Raw genomic sequence first — 14,551 nt, forward strand, 5'->3', positions numbered from 1 at the left:
CCATCGCAGGTGTCCTCACACGTGTGGTCTCCGGGCCCAGTCCGGCGTCGGACCCAGAGCTGTTAATAAACCAGCAAATGACTGATGAATCAGTGAAAATGACCGCGGAGAGTTCAGTATCACATCAAAAGAGCAATTGATTTTCTTTTTGAAACGTGTTTTGCCCAATCTCACGTTCTGTATCTGCGCACAACTGTGCACAACCTTAATGAGGGTTGCTCTTTCCCCATCTGCTCTGAGAGCAATATTTTTTAGATAATTCACAAAGAATACTAGGAGCTCCTAATTTTCTAGCTTATAAAGCATTCAGGGAAGCACAGAATTCTGATTTGAGTTCAGGTAAATGAAAAATTCCCAGCACGCTCTATGATAGGGAAAATTAAAAGCGATCATGAAATGCAGGACCCAGCAAACTAGCATTAGGGGCGGAAAACACTGCAATGAAATGTATGTGGGCATTACATCCTCGCGTCCCTCTCCGCTCCTTAGGATTCAGGTGATCATATTCAGGAATTAAACACTCTACCAGGACTCTGACTCATTCATCTGAAGGCAGAGAGAAACTTATCAGTAATCATGAATAAAATTATTTTAAGGACACACCCACTAAGATGTCCTGTCCAGCCACTTGATATTTTTCCTCTGTTTTCGCAGAGTAAAAAAGGAAATGTTCCTAAGCCTCTTCGAAGAGAATTATGGACAACTTATCACAAATAGAAGGTAGGTGGCAGCTTATACCAGCCACTAGTGGAAACTCTGACTTCTGCCATAATGAATTTTGGTGAGAAACCGTGGTTTTAAACAAGTTTCAAAGCCTAAGACCATCAGTGTCTCCAAGCTACAGGTCAGAAACCTAAGAATAAGGTGATAACAGTCAAGGAAATAAGAATTTGATACATTTCCTCACACAACTACTTGTTAAGAACTTAGAATGTATTAGATCTACTGTAACATAAATTTAAATACATGCTTGAGTTTATTCCTGTCCTTTCTTCTCGTGCCCAGAATTGGGAAGGACGGCTCTATGTGGGGAATGATGGCCCCATAACACAGTAATCGGGGCACCTAGTTGAGAACGGACTCTCTGCAGGATCATCTTCCTTACTTGTCACTCTATTAAATAATCTTTTTTTTATGTTGTTGTACTAGGACAGTGCTTCTTAGAGTGTCTTCTTTGGTCTCCTGGGGAACCTCAAGCCCTATTCTGGGGGTCCACAGGATCAAAAGTATATTAATAATAATATTAATGTGTTATTTGCCTTCTCGTGCTAGTTAGTTCACAGGTGTATAGCGGAGTTTTTCAGAAGCAGGAGAATCTGGCTGTTTTCCACTGTCAGACATTATGGAATTTTGAAAAATGTAAAATATTGCCAATGGAACAGAATCTGCCAAACTTGAGTGCGTTTGGAAGCAGATTGTAGACCCTCCATGAAGGAACATGGTCTCACTGACACCCTGATGTTGCTTTGTGAAGCCCGGTCCAAACAACCAGCTGAACCACATATTCCCTGGACTTTCAAACCATTGGAATTCAGAGATAATATATGGATATTATTTTAAAGAGTTTACCAAATTTTTGGTAATTTGTTACGTTGCTAGTAGGAAACTAAACAGAAGGTAACTAGTCCTATATTTTTAGCTATAAAAAATAAACAAGAGGCGCCTGGGTGGCTCAGTTGATGGGACATGGGACTCTTGGTTCCAGCTGAGGTCATAAGCTCCGGGTTCTGGGATGGAGCCCCGAGGCCAGCTCCACACTCCGGGTGAGTCAGCTTGAGATGCTCTCTCTCCCTCTGCCCTCCCCACAACCCCCTCACATGTTCTCTCACTCGCTCAAAGAAATCCTGTTTTTTTTAAAGGTTTTGTCCATTTATTCATGAGAGACACACAGAGAGGCAGAGACACAGGCCGAAGGAAAAGCAGGCTCCTCGTGTGGAGCCCGACGTGGGACTCGATCCAGGACCCCGGGGTCACGCCCTGAGCCAAAGGCTCAACCACTGAGCCCCCCAGTTACCCCAAGACATCTTTTTATTTATTTTTTTTATTTTTTAAGCAGTATTCACAAAATACTAGTAGTGAGACAGTAAAGATTTTTCTCATATTTTAGTGTCACATAGAGGTAACAATATTATGAAAAGCAGCAAAATATTAGTGCTTGTATTAATAAATTAGAAAAATATTCCTTTATAAACAAAAGCAAGTTCTATATGAGAACTACTAAATATTGGGTTTAAAAAAGATCATTTTATTTTTTAATGAAAGGAAAGGCTATATAGAATCCATCTAGACCAAAGTTAAATCTAAAACAGGAATATCACACATAGTAAATCCTGTTTACTCACCATAGAATTCCCAAAAGGTTATAAAGCAGGCATGGACACCATTATGCAGTACAGACTCATTGTGGTCTTGAAGCTTATACAAGTTGGTGATCCTCTTTTTTAAAAGGCTATAAAATTGCAGGGTGCTTGGGTGGCTCGGTCATTTGAGCAGCTGACCCTTGATTTGTCTCTGGTCATGATCTCAGGGTCACGGGCTCAAGCCCCATTGTGGGCACTGCACTCAGGGGGGCATCTGCTTGAGGATTCTCACCCTCCCTCTCCCTCTGCCCTCCCCCCCATGCTGTCTGTCTCTCTCTCTCAGGTACGTAAATAAATCTTTTTTAAAAACTATGAAATTATAGAAATAAGAAAGTAAATATATAGAGGAGAAGACACGAGAAGTATGCACACGCACACAGTATGGAAGGTGATGTTAAGTGCTTCTGTGGGGTAATGCCCTTTCTTCACAGTTTGAAAATTACTTGCTCTTTAGATTAAAAATGTGTAATTTCAGAAAGTAATAATACCTTCTAATATATAAGTTGGTGTTTCCAGCTTGTATACTTCATGATTTTAAAATTAGGCCTGTCAGTGCCAACCAAAGCTCTATCACTATTGTGACATTGTTGTTAATATTGCAACTTCCGTGTCACTTTTGAGGTGGCTTCTCACCTTCCTATGTTATAAACACTTATTTTGCAGTGATACACAATTGAATTTAATGTGTACAAATAAATATATGGGGTATTGTGAATAATATCACATGAATTTATTTCAGTAGAAATGTGAGAGTTTGAAGGATGCTTCTAAAAAAAAAATCATAACAAATAAACCATTTTAAAACTGCCAATAGCACAACTCTAAAAATCTAGCAAACTAACACTTTATTGAAAACCTGACATTTTTTTTTTAATTTTAAGAGTTTGAGCAAAAATCTATTTAAATTGGGCAGTTATGAGTGCTCTGCCGCAGGAGCCAGGGGAAAAGACTTGTAAAAGCAAAGAAAGGAAATTATCGTCCTGGCTACAGTGCAAAGCCTAGGTGGCCGTCCGTGTTGGTTGTCCTGAGTGTGTTGATCTTGTAACCTTAAGGCAATTACAGGCTTAGGTTTTGGTTTGCCTACATAGGCCACCACGGCATAGGGCAAATCAGTCTAATGGTCTCCTTGTTTAATTAATTTAACAATTCTTCTCTTTTGCTCATCTTCTCATACCTGAGAGATTGATTGAAAATTTATTATGCCACTCTCAGTTGCCATCAAAGTTAAGTTGTCTTCATCTCATAGTGAAACTCACAGGTTGTGATGTCAAATCCCTGGAAAAATTATTTTGCTGTTGACCTTAATTCTGTTTCTCCAGGCATGATGAGAACATCCACTGTCTACTGATGGCTACAAACACATATTTAAGACCTTTGAGAGCAAATAGTGTGCCCAGAAGACTATAGTGAAGACTATTGGGTTGAGAAGACAGAGAGATTGAAGTATATACTCTTTAGCCAGGGCCCCCATGAACCAAGTCAGTTGGTATCAAATAAATCAAAAGAATATATATGAAGGAGCATTAATGTATTTTAGCCAAGTGGCTTATTTGTTAATTTCTTGTATTTGCTATAATAGTAGAGGCATTGATCCGGGTGGGGTAAGAAGTATATGCCATGGCACAGACTCTTCCTTGCTCAGCCAATAAGTAATCTAAAGCAACACTATTACCTAAATTCACCTTAACTAGAGTGTCCAGGAACTTTTGTTCTACAAGACTTAGTGGTCTGACGTTCTTCTTCTTTTCTAAGATTTTATTTATTTATTTGATAGAGAGCGAGAAGAAGCACATGCATGAGTGAGGTGCAGAAGCACAGGGAAAGAAAGAAACACACAAGGCTCGACCCCAGGACCCTGGGTCACGACCTGAGCCAAAGGCAGATGCTTAACGAACTGAGCCGTCCAGGTGCCCTGGTCTGACATTCCTCTAATAACACTTTTTTCTTATATTTTTGGTTGCATATATTTTGATTGCCTCTTAACTTAGTAATTTTTAATAGCATTTATTATAAAGACAACAGAAAATATGCCTGTTAGAAATATTTCAGCTTCACAATGTGTTATTAGTTAACGTCATATAAGTTTTTAGGATCACAATCAAATTGGGAAAACATCAAGTTTCTTCCTATATAAGGCACAATCTTGCAAAACAAAGAGGATTTCTTAAATATTCCATATTGTCATTATAGTAGCATGCTGTAAGTTTTATATTATTTTTATTATCAGTTTTTCAAATGTATTCATATGGTTCATTTCCCTTCAGCAACTGATCATCATATAGTCAAAGAGTCTATTGACTATTTACACTCTTCCTTTTTAATTATTACTTTTATGGGACGCCTGGGTGGCTCAGCAGTTGAGCGTTTGCCTTTGGCTCCGGTCCTGATGCCAGGGTCTAGGGTCCCACATCGGGCTCCCTGCAGGGAGTGTGCTTCTCCCTCTGCCTGTGTCTCTCATGAATAAACAAAATCTTTTTAAAAAACTGATTACTTTTAATATTAACTTAAAAATATTTGTTACATCCACACTTGGCTAAAAATATTTGTTACAATTCACTTCTAGATATGAGCATGATTTCTACTGGTATTGTGCATTTTTATTATTTTGTTTTATATTTTATTTTTATCTGATTTTTCTCTCATTTTTTTTAATAAATAAATTTTAAAGTGACAAAAGGAGGTACCCTTCAAATATGCCCAAGTCAATAATCTGTAATTTTTCTCTTGGTTTAGTAAGCATTCCAAGTTGTAATTAAAATAGCACACTTAACTTTTGTCATCAACTGTTAAATACATCTTCACGTTTTGCTTATGTTCTGGCTTTACTTTCAAGTCTTCGAAAATATATTTACAACTTTATAATAAGGAGCAGACTTTAGAGAAAAACCCAAGTTGTCGACTATACTTAAGATAAACCAAAGAGAAAACTTGTAATTGTAGCAAAATACCAAAGCAGCATTTCTGATACCATAGCAGTAACTTTTTTTTTTTTTTTTAATGACATCAAGGTTAGGAGCTGCTCATGGCATATAGTCTGTGTATTTAGTGGTGCTTGCAGCTCTTAAAAGTAAGATTGTCATATAATAGCCTATGGATTTAATCAAAGGTAGATGGCAATTGCTGATTTTCTGGTGATCAAACAATCAAAAAAAATCATAATTTAAATTAATCTTAAGAATTATTTATTTATTTTTTCATCTGAGAAGCTGGTTCTAGTTAATCATTTTTTCCTTTTTTATTAAGTTTTTTTATTTTAATTCCAATATAGTTAGCATATAGTGTTATATTAGTTTCAGAAGTACAGTATAGTGATTCCACAGCTCTATATATTACTCAGTGTTCATTATGGTAAATGTATTCTTAAACCCCTCCATTAATTTCATGCATCCTCCTTCTCCCTCCCCCCTGATATGCTATATTTTAAACAAGTACCCTCAGTTGAAGTTACTGGGTTTTTTTTCAATAAGAATATTTTTTACTTGAAGCATACTTCAGAATACATAGTTCCAAAAGATACATTTAAATATAAAATATTCCATATGATAGTCACAGAGAGAGAGAGAGAGAGAGGCAGAGACACAGGCAGAGGGAGAAGCAGGCTCCATGCACTGGGAGCCCGACGTGGGATTCCATCCTGGGTCTCCAGGATGGCGCCGTGGACCAAAGGCAGGTGCTAAACTGCTGCGCCACCCAGGGATCCCCTAAATATAAAATATTCCATCCAAGAGAAAAAGCATACACATTTTCTTCCAGTACACACAGAATTCCCTAGTTAAAATCACGTAAAAAGAGATATGACAAATATTACAAATTTAAGAAGACTGAAATCATACCAAGTATGTTTTTCAACCACAATGGTACAAAACTAAAGATCAACAATAAAACAAAGCTAAAAAACCTACAATGTAAATATTAAATATTTAACATATAAATATTAAATAACACTACTGCAAAAGCAGTGGCCCAAATAAGAAATCAAACAGCAAATCAAAATATGTCTCAAAACAAAAGAAAAAAGAAACACAATATTCCAAGACTTATGGGATGTGGCAAAAGCAGATGTTACAGTGACATTTTTAAGATTAGGGTTTTTTTTTTTTTTTCATTTTTATGTTTCCAAGTGCTCATGCAAAATGGATTATATTTAACAAATAATTCAGTATTTTGTATGAGGTTTCCATTTTTTATAGAACATCACTTTTCATCTTCACTGCTGAAGGCAAACAGAGTTTGCCTAAAAAATGTGTAATTGAAACTCTCTTTTCAATATTTCAAAATGAAGTTGAAGTCTTCTGGTTCTGCATGGAAGGAGCTTGGAAGTTGCCACTCCATCCTAACAACAAGCAAAAATCTGAATGGACGAAAACTTCTTGCATCCTGAAGAGAAGGAAGGACACAGGGCAAACTACTGTTTCTAGGATTAGAGAGAAAAACAGGCAAATGCGGGGAGCTGCATCTTACTGGAGTGGAGACTCACAAATGGAAACCAGTGCAGTAGAAACCAGCATGAAGGTAGGAAAATCTGAACTGTAATTGAGGAGTTGTTGGAGGCCTGAGTGTAGACAGGTCTGAGAGTTACAAACTCCACCGAGACCCAGTTACAGGGGAGCCCCTACAACATTTACCTGGAGTTAGGTCTTACAAGTTCATAAGCCCAGCCATCATGTTCCTTGGTTTTTACCCAGAAGAGTTAGGAACTTATCTTCACACAAAGCACTACTCCTTAATGTTTATAGCAGCTTTAGTCACACTTGCCAAAACTTGAAAACAACCAAGATGTCCTTCAATAGGTGATGGATAAATTGTGGTATATCCAGACAATGAAATATTATTCATGCTAAGACGAAAGAAACTACCAAGTCATGAAAAGACATAGAGGAATGATAAATTCATATTACTAAGTTGAAAGAGGCCAATTTAAAAAGGCTGCATACTGCATGATTCCAACTATATGCAATTCTGAAAAGGCAAAACCATGGGGACGGTAAAAGGATTGGGGGTAGAGGGAGAAGAGGTATAAACAAGCAAGGCACAGAGGATTTTTAGGTCAGTGAAAATATTCTGTATGATGCCATAATGATAGATACATGTCATTATTATTTGTGCAAACCCATGGGATGTATAACATCAGATAAACCCTAATATAAACTATGGATTTGGGGTGATTGTCATATGTCAATGTAGACTCCTCAACTGTGACAAATGTACCACTCCAGTGGAGAATGCTGATACTGGGGGAAGCCATGCCTGTGTGGGGTGAGGGGGTAAAGCTCTGTATATTTCCTTCAATTTTGCTGTGAATAAAAAACTGCTCTAAAAAGATAAAGTTTCAATAAAATTAAATTAAATGTTCTTTCTTGCTTGTTCTTCAACTAGTTGGTCCAGTGCATTTTTATTTAAGTTACGTGCTAATGAAGCAAACATGGCCCTGAGGTCAGTGGAAGCTTCAGGAAGGTTTAGGTAGAAGTGCTGTCACACACACATATATGCATACACAGCAAACATAGTCTTTTTGTTAAGAATGGTTTACAGAAAACAAACATGCAACCTTTGGTTCTCAGTGAGACTAACTAGGATCTCATAAAAGTGTGATAATTTTAAAATGTTATTTCAAAGTATTTTGTATAAAATGTGATATTTTTGTGAATTCTATGTTCTATTTGATTCTCTAAAACCATTAATTTGATCATCGTAGTAAAAAGCCTTTTTTCATTAAATAGTTTTGATGAAGATTCTTGATCAGCCTAAGAGTCTATATAAAGATGATGCTATTTGTCACGGTCAGTGGATTCATCAGTATGAAGCTGCTGCTTCATTTACCTTCGGGAATGCTCTGCTGACTGTACTTATTGAGGGCATTTGAAATGATTAATTACATCTTCTTTCTTTTTTTTTTAATTTCTTATTTTGTATGTGTCCTAATTCTCAAAATGTTTTTGTTGTTATCTTTCTTATTTATACTTTTGTATGAGCCAGGGGTGTCTCTATCATCTATCTATCTATCTATCTATCTATCTATCTATCTATCTATCTATCATCTATCATCTATCTATCATCTATCTATCATAGATATCATATATAATATAAACATATTCACAGCAAAATAAAGAATACTTATAACAATTGCAATCTTCATTTCTGCAACTAATCCCATGTTTGTAGCTAGGATTTATAATGACACACGTTCCACAACCCATTCTGTATTCTCCTAACTGCAAGCAAACACCTAAGACGGTTGTGCTTCTTTGCCTGCTGAGATGATGCAAACCTTCCTTCCTGGAGGGTATGGGCCACTGTGGTCCTTCATGAATTGGTAGGTGTAGCTTCCGTGGACTGTAGTGGTAGCGCATGGTAGTACTAAGAAACATCTGAGGAAGCTGCATATGGACATGCTTCTCCTTGTTTCTATTGTGGATCAGCAGTTCAGTTTCCCCTTAGTAATCAGGATCAATAACCTCAGTAAGTATACCAACTCCCTTCTTTGCCTGTAGAGTCAGAGGCCTGAGGAGTCCAAAAAGTCTGGGAGGTAGTGTTAACTTCCAATTTAATAGAATCATTGTTGCCTCTACTAGTGGAAGCATTTCTTCCTTTGGTTCTAAGTTATCTAGACCAGCAGACCATAAGGTTTTAGAAACAGAAAGAAAAATTCTTTTTTTTTTTTGAAAGAAAAATTCTTGTGAGTGGAACACCAGGTGTGATAATGAGTGGTGTCACTCCATTTCTATCCCTTGAGTTTGAGACCCGTGAATCCTGGCTACAGTCCCATATATTAGTAGCTGAGCATATACACCGTCCTGGAGCACCCTGAGCCAGTCGTAAAGACTGTGCTACCTAACCGGCATTGCTATTCCACCTTCTGTCAATCAGCTGCTTCAGGATGATGGGGAACATGGTAAGATCAATGGATCCCACAAGTGTGGGTCCTCTGATGCATGTTGTTGTGAAGTGGGTTCCTTGATCAGAAGCAATGCCACGTGGAATACTATGACAGTGGATGAGGTGTTCTGTACGCCATGGATGGTAGTTTTAGTAGAAGCATTGTATGTAAGGAAGGAAATCTGTATCCACAGAAGTGCTTTTTTTTTTTTCTAGTAAGAACAAAATCTTGCCCCTTCCATGATGATTAGCAGTTCAATGTTACCACTTATTACCAAGTAGAATTTTGATGACCCCGTGGTATGGTGTCATGGTGGCTCAGTGTTGGTCTCTGTTGCTGGCACACTGGACACTTAGCAGTGCCTTTAGCCAGATTGGGCTTGGTGAATAGAAGCCCATGGGTCATCCTACCCATTTGATTATTAAAATCCTCCTGAGACTCAAATATCTTTATACTTTCTGTCCATTCAGAGAGTCTACCCATAGACTTTTTCCCTGGACCCCTTGTCACCAATTTCCCAATCATGTTACTTTCAAGTCCCTGACCATTCAGGCAAATCATTGGCCATAACTCATAAATTGTTATAAAATCACACATCTGGCCATTTCTCTTTTTGATAAAAATAACCAATCATGCTGCTTAAATTCTACTCATTGGATTGATTTCCTTTCACAGTTGTCCTTCAGGAATGACCCAGAAGGGACTGTGGTGTTACAGATGTCCACTGTATGGTGATGTCTGTATATTTCATGGAATAATACATAAAGTAGAACTGAGGCCTCTGTTCCTCACATGATTGAGAGAGACTTCCCATGATGCCATAGATGCAGATTGGGGAAGAAAAAGTAATATATAGCAAGAGTGGGCACCATGGGCATTTGGACTACTTTCTCATGTAACTTCACCACACCATCATGGCCTGCTTGAGTCCAGTCTCATATATGCCACCGCGACTTGATGATGGAGTGCTGCTGCTGTTGACACCCAACTTTATTGCTTGATGGATCGGACAATTTATGATGGGCAGCTCAGGTTACATGGTAACCTGATCCCTTCTAAAACCCAATAGGGAGCCAAAAGTTGTTTCTGAAAAGGAGAATAGTTATCCACAAGAATGGCAGGGCATTGTTCCAAAGCCCTTTAAGGATCTATGCTGTGATTCATCTATAGGGCCCTTTAAAGATTCCAGCACCGTTGTCTGCCACTGCCATTTCAAATACCAGTGCATCTGGCCCCAGTGGCAAATCAGCATGCTCCACAGCTGGACCCGTTGCAGGGCCCTCTCTTGTACTTTGTTCTACTCAAAACTAGCAGCTTTTGTGTTACTCAGTAAATGAGTTAGAGTAGCACATCTCACTAAGAAATGCATTGCCTCCAAATGCAAAGAGGACCACTGCACATGGTGCCTCTTTTTTGGTTGTAGGAAGAGCCAGACAAACAATTTACCCTTTATCTTAGAAGAGGTATCTTGAAATGCCCTAAACTGAACCACTAGAAATTTCACTGAAGTAGGTACCACTGAATTTTTATTTCCCACTCGTTGACATGCAAATGTCCAGCCAAGTCCATAGTAGTTGCTACTTCTTGCTCACTAAGTCCAATCAACAAGTTATCTATGTAATTAGTGTGATATCTAGTGGAAGGGAAAGACAATCAAGGTCCCTGAGAGCTAAATTATAACATAGAATTGGAAAGTTGATATACTCCTGATGTAGGACAGTGAGGGTATTTCGCTGGCCCACTTAGCTGAAAGCAAACTGGTCTAGTGGTCTGTACTAGCAGATAACAAGAAAAAAACATTTGTTCAATCAATGGCTACAGGCTGATACCAGGGAATGTTAATTTGCTTAAGCAATGATCACATGGGGTACAACATTGTAATTGAAGTCAACATCCGATTAAGTTTATGATGATCTGCTGCCATTCTCCAAGGTCCATTTTCTGCATAGGCCAACGAGGTGAGCTGATTGGAGATGTGGTAAGAATCACAACCCTTGCATTCATCAACTCCCTGATGGTGGCACTAATTTCTGAAATCCCTCCAAGAATGTGGTTTTGCTTTTGGTTTACTCTTTTCATAGATAGGACAATTCTAGGGACTTCCACTTCACCTTTCTTATGATAATAGCACTTACTCCATATTGGTTCTCCAGGTCAGGGAACCAATATGGGGATTCTACTACTTGCTGAGTACGCCTATTCTAATTATGCACTCCAGAATTGGAGAAATGACCAGATGATAGGTTTGCAGACCCACTGGAAACACTTTGAGACAGACCTGAGCTAAAAACTCCATTGACCATCTGACCTCCATAAGCCCCTACTCCTATTGGTGAAACGTTGTGACATTTTGGGTTTCTTCAAGTTAGTGTCAATTCAGAGCCAGTGTCCAGAAATCCCCCCCAAGTCTGGTTATTTCCTTTTCACCAATGCCAGTCACTGTTGAAAATTCTGAAGCAACCTTTTTGGAGTCCCAGGATGGAGTTCCACATCGGGCTCCCTGCATGGAGCCTGCCTCTCCCTCTGCCTGTGTCTCTGCCTCTCTCTCTCTCTCCTCTCTGTGTTTCTCATGAATAAATAAATAAAAAATCTTGAAAGAAAAGAAAAAGAAGAAGAAAGAAAGAAAGAAAAAGAAAGAAAGAAAGAAAGAAAGAAAGAAAGAAAGAAAGAAAGAAAGAAAAGAAAAAAGAAAGAAAGAAAGAAAGAAAGAAAGAAAGAAAGAAAGAAAGAAGAAAGAAAGGGAAAAAAAGAAAAGAAAACCAGACAGAGTCACTGCAATTGGTGCACTTAGACCACTCTAGTAAACGTGTAGCCCCTGATTGGCCTATTAAAATGTGGCTAGAACTTTTCTGAGAATACCTCATTTCAAGATATCAATATTTTTTTTCTGAACACGCATTACTTTTGTGAAGAGTGAAATGTTACTCTTAATTAAACATGATCATGAAAGATATTGACATATATAAAACGAAGTAATGAGAAGTTTCAAATAGATAAGAAATCATAGAAATATTCATAGACCTAATGCATTAATTAGGTCATTTTAGGAATAATATGAAATGTTTTTTAAGGTAATATATTTTTATGACAATATAGTATAAAAGACAAAATGGAAAATATTGTATAATAGTTTTGTAATTGTAATTATAAAGATTAATTGTATAATAGTTTTAATCTTTATAGATTTGTATTTTAACTTTTTAACATTAAACAAGCAGTGTTTAATTTTTTAATGATAGTATTTAATTTTTAGTTATTTCATGTAATTTGGGTCATTATGATGTCAGGCAAAAATCCCTAAACCAGGACATCTGGGTGGCACAGTCAGCATGCAGTCAACAGCAGTTGACTCTTTGATTTTGGTTCAGGTCATGATTTCAGTCAGGGTCATGAGTTTGAGCTCCGTATAGGATCTCCTCTAGTGTGGAGCCTGCTTGAGTCTCTCCTTGGGAATCCCTGAGTGACTCAGCAGTTTAGTGCTGCCTTCGGCCGAGGGCGTGATCCTGGAGTCCCGGAATCAAGTCCCACATCAGGCTCCCTACACGGAGCCTGCTTCTCCCTCTGCCTGTGTCTCTGCCTCTGTGTGTGTGTGTGTGTGTCTCATGAATAAATAAATAAAATCTTTAAAAAAGGGAGAGAGAGAGTCTCTCCTTCTCCCTCTGCCCTTCCCCTCTACCTTTTCTTAAAAAAGAAAAGCAATCTTTTCTAACCTATTTGGTTATTCCTCTCATAATGATAAATTAAAAATGCAATGTCAATATAGATATACATATTCAGTAGGATGAAAACTCCAAGGTCATATACATGAAATCTTTGATGAATAAACCTCAATCCTAACAATAAAGAACACAATGTTTGAAGAAACAAAGAAAAGTACTCACCTATAGCATATTTTGTTTTTCTCCTCAAAAGTTCAGAATAGTATGATTCATGAGGATAATTCTTCATAATTTTCTGTTTGCGGAGGCTAACATTTTAAATAAAAAGCTGGTCAGAATGATTGCTATAGTCTGCCAATCATTTTAAACATTTCAAGTCAATGTAGTGAGATTTTCTCAACTGTAACTCCTTAGTTTATAATTCCTTCTGGAAAACATACTACTGAAAGACATGTCCCTGGATTACATACCAGAGTGCACAAAAATTCTTAAGGATATTATTAAATGTACTGTTTGAAAGTAGCTACATATTTAATATCTTAGTATTACTATATGACTCAGGCATATTATAGCAGTTAATTTTTTGAGAAATTTATATTTTTAATGAAAAAATCTTTGGGAAATATGTTTCTATCTGTTTAATAATAAAATTGAATAATAATATATTCTTTTACACAAAAATCAGCATTTCTTCTTATATGTCAAAAACCCATTCTCTCTATTGACCTTTATCAATTCACACTTTGGTTATATTTGATTTTCACTAACTTAACCATTTAACATTGAGTAACATGGATTCTTAGTGCACCTCTTGCTACTTTCAATTACCCAGTGTCAAATTAACCAGAAAATGCTATTGATTGCAAGTGACAAGAACTTAAATGGAAAAGCCAAGAACCAGAGTGTAATACTTCTTCCCATGTTATCAGAATTGGGAATTTATGGAATCATGATCAATTTTGAACCACCAAGAAATGAATACTTTTCAGAGTGTAAAGAGTGGCCCGAATGAAAAAAATGTACAGATATTGTAAGAGTTAATGTGAAGGAATCACACATGTGTATATAAAAGGATATATGAGAAAGAAATTCACTATGACTTAACTACAACAAAGAGATTTTGAAAAGTCATATGGAAGGGGTTTTTGATATATTATACCTTAAAGCCTTAACGTAAGAAGATGGTGGAGGCTCCTTTTTGGAATTCTAAATGAAAAACTAGACCGGATTTTATCTTTCAGACTTAAAGCGCATGTAATGTTGGGAACCGAACAGACGGCCTTTCTGTTCTATGATCCCATTATTTGAAAGGTGTGGGAGAGCCCAGGCCTTCGATTGCTTTCTGGCGCTCGTCTGCTCGAAGTCCCGCAGGTACGTTTTCCTCCCGGCACCAGCCCACTTAGAGCAAAGCAGTCGTGGGAGTTGCCAGCTCATCAAAGCAGAGTCCCGGCCAGCATTAACCCAATTCTACGCCGCAACCACTTTCTCGGGCATCTGGGAGTAACTCCTTGGCTGCTAGCCAGTGTCTCTGCGATTTGATTTTCAAGTGGCATAACCAGTTGCTTGAGAATGTTTGCCTCCTGAATGCTGGGGACGGAATGTCATCATCGCAAAGGAGCAGATTCACAATTGGATCAAAAACGTGTGCTCGCGCC

At 37.7% G+C, this 14,551-nt stretch overlaps 2 long non-coding RNA genes across 2 annotated transcripts in view; both read left to right on the forward strand.

The window, feature by feature from the left end:
* Positions 1-732: 732 nt before the first annotated feature.
* Positions 733-6,632, forward strand: LOC140613000 (uncharacterized). The gene is made up of 3 exons (XR_012014118.1): positions 733-1,763; positions 1,860-2,643; positions 3,680-6,632. It is a non-coding gene; the product is annotated as an uncharacterized lncRNA (long non-coding RNA).
* A 7,503-nt stretch (positions 6,633-14,135) lies between these two features.
* The window catches only part of LOC140613002 (uncharacterized), a 28,864-nt gene continuing 28,448 nt past the window's right edge, over positions 14,136-14,551 (forward strand). The window contains exon 1 of the long non-coding RNA XR_012014120.1: positions 14,136-14,267. This is a non-coding gene — a long non-coding RNA (uncharacterized lncRNA). The remainder of the gene's footprint in view (positions 14,268-14,551) is intronic.

This window comes from Canis lupus, chromosome 21 (genome assembly GCF_048164855.1).
Source record: "Canis lupus baileyi chromosome 21, mCanLup2.hap1, whole genome shotgun sequence".
NCBI lineage: Eukaryota > Metazoa > Chordata > Mammalia > Carnivora > Canidae > Canis > Canis lupus.